Source organism: Callorhinchus milii, unplaced genomic scaffold, assembly GCF_018977255.1.
Source record: "Callorhinchus milii isolate IMCB2004 unplaced genomic scaffold, IMCB_Cmil_1.0 Scaffold88, whole genome shotgun sequence".
NCBI classification, from domain to species: Eukaryota; Metazoa; Chordata; class Chondrichthyes; order Chimaeriformes; family Callorhinchidae; genus Callorhinchus; species Callorhinchus milii.
In genome coordinates, this window is record NW_024704829.1 from 61,276 (window position 1) to 69,215 (window position 7,940).

Genomic DNA, 7,940 nt, shown 5'->3' on the forward strand with positions numbered 1-7,940 from the left:
TCATGTCAGCATAACATTCCAGTCATGTCACCATTACAGTACATACATCTTAACATTACAGTCCAGTCATGTGCCCATTATAGTCCAGTCATGTCCTCATTACAGTCCAGTAATGTCACCATTACCGTCCAGTCATGTCACCGTTACAGTCCAGTCATGTCATCATTACAGTACATACATTTTAACATTAGAGTCCAGTCATGTTACCATTACAGTCCATCATGTCACCATTATAGACCAGTCATGAAACCATTACAGTCCAGTCATGTCACCATTACAGTCCAGTCATGTCACCATTACAGTCCATCGTGTCACGATCAAAGCCCAGTCATGCCACCATTACAGTCCAGTCATGTCACAAACACATTCCAGTCATGTCACAATTACAGTCCCGTCATGTCAGCATTACAAACAAGTTATGTCAACATTACAGTCCAGTGAGTTCACCATTTAAGTCCAGTGATGTCACCATTAATGTCCAGTGATGTTATCATTACATTCGATTGAAGTCACCATTACAGTCCAGTCATGTCACCATTGAAGTCCAGGGTGACAGCTTTGCCCGTCACTGAGCATCTGGGGTCACTCACACAGATCTCCTCTGTGTAAATTAGCGCCATCTGCTGCCTATTGCTGGTATTGTTTTGTGAGGCCAATCGTGTGCATATGTGTGTGTGTACGTGGCTCTGTGTGTTTGTGTGTGTATGTGTGTGTGTGTTTCTGTGTGTGTGTGTGTGTGTGCTTGTCAGCTTGTTTACATACCTGTGTGTCAGTGTGTGCGCGTTGTGCGTGTGTGTTTGTGTCAAGGAACATATATATTAGGACTTCCTGTTTGGATAAATCCACAAAAAAAAGCGAGAATATCGAACATGAGCTAAATCACCGTCAAAATCAACACTGCTGATTCGGCCCTGCAGAGATAAGACAACTTTTTAATTCCTTTGCAAAATATCTTTCCTTTCGGGGAAAATCTAGGTTTTCCCTTTGCGATTTAGAGTAACATAGGAATCAGCCTTATATTATGAAAACTTGAATATGGAAGCACTACGCTGTGATGTTGCTGCGGAAAATCTTATTCCGGCTTATCCTTGTTATTCAGTTAAGCACAAACTGTACACTCGAGACACTTCTTGTTTTGAAATATGCAACCTTTGGTACTAGCAATCGGGTTACTCTCACAAGAGTGCTTTGTGTACTATATGCCTTGTGTGAGTGGAGTCCGTGTGGATTCTCGTTAGTATAGTGGTTAGTATTCCCGCCTGTCACGCGGGAGACCGGGGTTCAATTCCCCGACGGTTAGTTCGTTTTAAACTGTGAGATTTTTTTTTACCATCCGAGATCCACTGAAATTTAAACTAAAACAAAATGTTGGTGTGAATCGAAGGACATGGTTGAAAAATCATGTTTGCCATTTGTTTTTGGTAGAGTTTGGATGCTCATGGAGAAAAGTTCCTGAGTTTTACTTCCGGTCCTTGTCCTTGTAAGTCCTGGACATACGGATTTTTTTCACCCAATTTCACACATCTATTGACAGATATTTTTGGATGTTTGCGCTTTGGGTAAGTGGTACTACTGGACTCTGAACAGCAATTGTCCAAAAGGTTTAGAATCGGTGTTGGTTACTGTGCACATATATCGAAGTTATGTTTCCTGAATTTGAATAGAAACAACGGAAGTTAAAAAGTTATCGTGTCGTAGAGACACAAAGGCACAGGAACAGCCTATATATTCTTCAGGAATTCTGCTTTATAGACTCGACTTCTCAGTCTCATTCCCCAGGCTTCCCATTCCCCTCCCCATCTGGGGTGGCTTCCAACTCCAGTCAATCTCCAGTCGATGCAACAAACATAATCCATCAAATACAGGCACGTTACATCTGATTTAACACGTTATCATATTATTTCAAGGCCAATATATGCTCTCAAAAGTTCATAGTATTTTTGAAAGCAGTTATTCCTAACTGTTCAAAAGTGGAGGAGTCACAGTTAACCAATAACAAAAAGTTGTGGCCAGTCACAACCAAATTATTAATTTTATGGCGAATGAAGCTTCCAGGGGAGAATTTAGCCTTGTTCAAAAGCATATTCACTATTCAGTTTTCATTTTCTTTCCCCCCTATACCCACATCTAATCATTCGTGAATATTACCACCAGTTATTGAGAGGTAAGGCCTGTTATAAAGAGACGAGGCCAGTTATGCAGCGACGAGTTTTGTTGTACAAAAAGGGGCCTGTTATACAGAGACCAAGAATGTTATACAGAGACCAGGTCTTTTATACAGAGACCAGGTCTGTGATACAGAGACCAGGCCTGTTATACAAAGACTAGGTTTTTTATACAGAGGCCAGGTCTGTTATACAGAGACCAGGCATGTTATACAGAGACGAGGCCTGTTATACAGAGAAAACATTTGTTATGCAGAGATCACGGAGCCCGGATATCTCAGTCGGTAGAGCATCAGACATTTAAAGTGATCAATTTGACGGCAATCTGAGGATCCAGGGTTTAAGTCCCTGTTTGGGCATTATGCTTATTATTATTTTTGGGTGTGCTGGGGAGGGGGGCGCGTTTACGTGGTGTGGGTGTTAATGAGAAGGTACAAGTCTTAATTTACTTTTCTACTCTTTCAAAAGTATAACATTAAGTATGAGATTAATATCGTATTTTTTATACAAAACTGTCTCAGTTTCTTCTTTCCAAGTTAAATGAGAGCCTGGTGCCATCATGTACTGAGCTAACGCTGAGCTTCCTTGTGTGTCTCTGCCCACCTCCTGCCCTCAGCGAACACTGACCTTCTGTTTGTGCCCGACCTTTAAATGTCACTATCGGTGTTGACTTTCAGTCACAATACAACAGGCTCTGGAAATCTACCTCTGTTACTCTAACTCATTCATTCTCTATGTATCTTCAATCTCCACTGTAATACCTAATCGCCCACGTCTTTCTAGCCGCATCTCTAATATACCCTTCCTTGGAGTTTCAGGTCTAAGCCTTCCACTCTGTATTGTCTTGTGCGATATGCAAGATACTGTTGTTAAATGAAAATAAATTATCCAAATCTGACTGTGATTGCCGCACTCTAATGTGATATTTTATGCTAACAGGAGAATATGTTGATCGCAATAGATGGCGTCATCATGTGACTTATTTCACTTCAATGGATTCTATTTTGCAATGACTCGAGAAGTTCAGATCAAACGGAAACCGACTCCACACGTGTTTGTGTCACATACTGTATTTCAAAACTGGAGTTTGTTTCCAGCTTTACAAAATTGCCATTCTTTTCATAATGTCTCCCAGTTATGCGTCTGCAACCAATTCAATTGAAAGATTGTGTATTCGTTAATAATCGAGAATGATTTTTTTATAATAAAAGTTAAATAAATGTTCCCGCAAGGTTTCGAACCGGGGACTGTTCGCGTGTGAGGCGACCGTGATCACCACTACACTACGGAAACTTCTATGAACTCATTGTTGTTCAGAAATGAATAAAACTCGAATACGTTTCCACCCAACTTTCAGATATTTCACAAAACTCTTGAAATTCAGCGATGCGATGTAACACCTGAAACAAAATTGAATCTTCCGAATGCACGAAGGGCAATGGTTTATAATCGCTGAAATAGGAGATAAGAAGAGCTCAAAGTCTTGCAGCCGAGAAGGAAGTGACTGGTGCGTTGCAAAATTGTCAAACCAATGGCACCTGATCCTACCAAGAAGTTTAATTTCTGACAATTTATTTTAAAAGAGGTGCAGTGGGGCGATCAATTGAAATAAATCTTCAAATAGCTTTGTTCAATATGCATCTAATAATGCATGAAATTTTTAACAAAAAATATTAAATTTGGTGCTGTGCTTTACTACATAGTTCAAAAGATTGTCTCAGTATAAACCAGGGCTTCCGATATGGCAGCAAACAAAATTTTAACAAAAATAATAATGTTATTTCATGTGTTTTGCAGACAAGGGCAAACATAGAAGAGAGTGGCCGCGCGGTCGAAGGCGCTGGATTTAAATACTAATCTGTTTGTGGACTTGGGTTTGAAACCCACTGCTATCAAATGCTCCTGATCTTGTTCATCTTTTACATCGACCGCCTCGGATGTGTTTTCTGAACAGAATCAGCCGTGTGCAGAGGGTACCAAGGTGACTCCACCTTCCAATGATAAAACCGCGGTCAACGTTTTCTGCGCAAGAGGCAATCCATGAGACTTTGGTATTACCAGTTTGATTCCATCATAAATTAGCTTCACTTCTCCAGCTCCAGCAATCCCTTTCATTATCAAGAGGTAAATATCTTCCGACACGTCGGAAAAAGTAAAAGCTGTTCCCACTCAGCAATGAACCAAATGAGGAATGTTTTGGAATATTTTGATAAACAAGACACACCAGAACCGATCAACAAATTCAATTTCGCTCTTCGTCTTTATAAATCATTCCATATCAGCGTGAATAAAATAATGTAACTGTTATATTTCTGACTACATTTCAAACTGTGCTCCAAAAAACGTTCTTCCAAAATTAGTAGCCGAGTTGATCCAAATCAAGTTTTTAAGGCACTTGTATTTCACTTGAATGCCTGTTGTGGGAGAATAAGGAGCTGATGAGCAACAGTCCCACGTCACACAGTGGTCAGTGTTTCCATCTGTTTGTATTCAGATTTCGCTTTTTGAATAACTTACTTACAGATGTTGCCATTTTTTGTCAATCCAGGGTTTGCCTGTGACAGCAATTATGTCAAAGTAAAGCTGTATTTTTCTTGGAACAAAGTGCATACAAGTCTCTGTGGCGCAATGGGTTAGCGCGTTCGGCTGTTAACCGAAAGGTTGGTGGTTCGAGCCCACCCAGGGACGGTCCTCTACTGGAAGAAACATGTCCTGCTTCAACTTTTCTTCGCACTTTAAATAATATCATGAACAACATCAGATACACTCGGGACATACTCGACTTTAAACAATCCACAACCTCAACCATCGATACGCTGAGAGGCCGGAGATCACCAACTAGTTAGGTTACAAATTCAGTTAAGAGTCGATTCAAAACAAATATCACAAATCAACTGCACTCTTACTGATACATGAAGTGCAAATATCGTGTGCACAGTCATTGTCCATCATACTGTCTATAAGATGATAATTGATCTTAAAGGTCAGATTAAAATGTTCTCAATAGAAGACAGTTGTCTCAATTATGCACCTCGTTGAAATATAAAACATCCTGTGTTACAGGAATAACTGAATACACTTCCAGATCAGCAGCGAATGACACGTTAATTCTACAAAAAATCATGCAAATCGTTTCTTATATTTGTGAGCAACTGCACTGTATATGGAGGCAAGTGTACAGCCGTGATCATATAGTCGTCAGTACTCTGCGTTGTGGCCGCAGAAACTTCGGTTCGAATCCGAGTCACGGCAATCGCCATCGAATTTCCTTTTAACATATTTTTGAAATGTGTTAACCTAATTAAGTGCACAATTAATCTGAAATTGAAATTTCCCCGTTTTCATTTAATCAACAATAATGATAATAATAATGCTTTGGTAGAGCACTTTATCTTGTCTTCGAGGCGTCTCCAAATGCTTTACAGAATACACATTATCTGTTTTAAAAAAAAGTCAATGCCAAATAGTCATTTCTGTTCGCCGGTGGTAATACGAGATTAATTCAACTCGATCATAACAATCTCCTTCGGTGATAAAACACTTTAGGTTTGAGTTCAATGTATCAAGGCGTGGAACAGAGTTTCAGCCGCGTGAGGGGTGAGGTAGTGGCGATGTTCCGGAGGTGATGGAAGGCGGTGCAAGTTGTGGTGCGGATATGAGGGAGAAAGGACAGCTCAGGGTCGAGGGGAACCCCGAGGTTCCTGATGACTTTGAGAGGTGGAGAGTGCGGAGCTGATGGTGTCAGTGCCTGAGGTGCGGAGGCGCTGACGTGAGCCAATGTGGAGGGCCTCCGTTTTGCGCACATTGAGCTGAAGAAAGTTGTCTCTCGTCCAGGACTCGATGTCAGACAGACAGCTGTCAGGACATCGGGGGTCGTGGAGTTGAGTTTACACGCACACACAACGCACACACACTGACACACAGATATGTAAACAAGCTGACAAGCACACACACACACAAAAACAGACAAACACAGATACAAACACACAGAAACACACAAACGCACACACACACATACACACACACAAACACACAGAGCCACACACACATGCACACGATTAGCCTCACAAAACAATACCAGCAATAGGCAGCAGATGGCGCTAATTTACACAGCGGAGATCTGTGCGAGTGACCCCAGATGCTCAGTGACGGGCAAAGCTGTCACCCTGGACTTCAATGGTAACATGACTGGACTGTAATGGTGACTTCAATCGAATGTAATGATAACATCACTGGACATTAATGGTGACATCACTGGACTTAAATAGTGAACTCACTGGACTGTAATGTTGACATAACTGGACTCTAACTAGACATGACTAGACTGTAATGGTGATATGTCTAGATTGTAATGGTGAAAAGACTGGACTGTAACGATGATAAGAATGAACAGTAATGGTGACATGATTGGACTTTAATGGTGACATGACTGGAGTGTAATGGTGACATGATGGACTGTAATGGTGACATGACTGGACTGTAATGGTGACATGACTGGACTGTAATGGTGACATGACTGGACTGTAATGGTGTCATGACTGGACTGTAATGGTGACATGACTGGACTGTAATGGTGACATGACTGGACTGAGCTGGAGATCGAAATGCAGCGCTTTACACTGTCAGCTCCAGTGTAACGGCAGTCACTGTAAGCAGCTTCAGTCCCTATAACTTCAGGGGCACCCATGGCTGATTGTTAGGAATATGTGGTTCAGGGCAGAGGGAAGAGAGGCCATTCTGCACACCATGGACCTGCGTTGTTCTCATTGTAAAGAACTATCACATATCAGTACTCTATAGCATTGTTAATAGAGGTTAGGGAAGAGCAGAAAACATCAAGAAATATAAACTTTTGTTCCAGTATATCAACATTTTATATTGGAGATTCATTAATTTATTTGCATCTATACATCATGCAGTTTGTAGAGCACAACAATAAAACCACAATGCCAGGAAATAACTTATGTTTATAGATACTATGAAGACAAAAAGTGTTTAAATTATGCGATGCTTGTTATATGCGAGTGCTGTGGTGCTAGTATCAATCTGTAATCCATAACCTAGCACACACATTTGTCTCGCTCCAATCCTCAAACTCTCTCTAGTCTAAACATAATACTCTCTCATTTTGCTCAAATATGAAAACTCTCTTTCTCTGTCCAGGCGAACCTCACTTTCAAGTCTACCACTATCCATCTACATTCTAACGCTAATCCCTGTGGTCTAAGATAGTTTCCGTGTCCATAGACGGATCGCCGAACATAGGTGTCGCAATACACCAAAGCGGGTCACGGGAGTCAAGGAATGTGACTGAGAGACTCAAAGTCGCCAAATGACAACATTCCTCAGGGCCGTGAAGTTAGTCAAAAGGTCTGTGATGTCTGCATGAGTGTCGGTGATGGAGATGGAATGAGGCACGTGATAATGAGGGCATTCGTGGCTGATACCAGCTCATAGAGCGACAGAAAAGCAGGTCCCCAACCCGGTCACCAGCCATCCGAGTCACTTACCCACTATGTGACCAGTTGACCAGGTCACCTATCCAGTAACTAACCAGAAGAAATGCTCAGCTAATCAGTAGTTAAGCAGGCGATCAGGACCTACGCAGTCACTGTCCAGGTGATCCGCTGACTAACACAACAGCCAGATATCTAACTATCCTGCTGCAATACAGGATTATCTGGAGGGTTGTAGCCTAGATCACTGGGAAAGAAAAATTCTCTTTTCTTCTCCAATCTCGCCGTGAGCTCTTTAACGTCCACCTGAGCAGAAAGA

General features: G+C 41.5%; 1 non-coding gene across 1 annotated transcript; it reads left to right on the forward strand.

Moving 5' to 3' along the window:
• Positions 1-4,779: 4,779 nt before the first annotated feature.
• trnan-guu lies at positions 4,780-4,853 on the forward strand. The gene has a single exon. It is a non-coding gene; the product is annotated as a tRNA-Asn (tRNA).
• Positions 4,854-7,940: the final 3,087 nt, after the last annotated feature.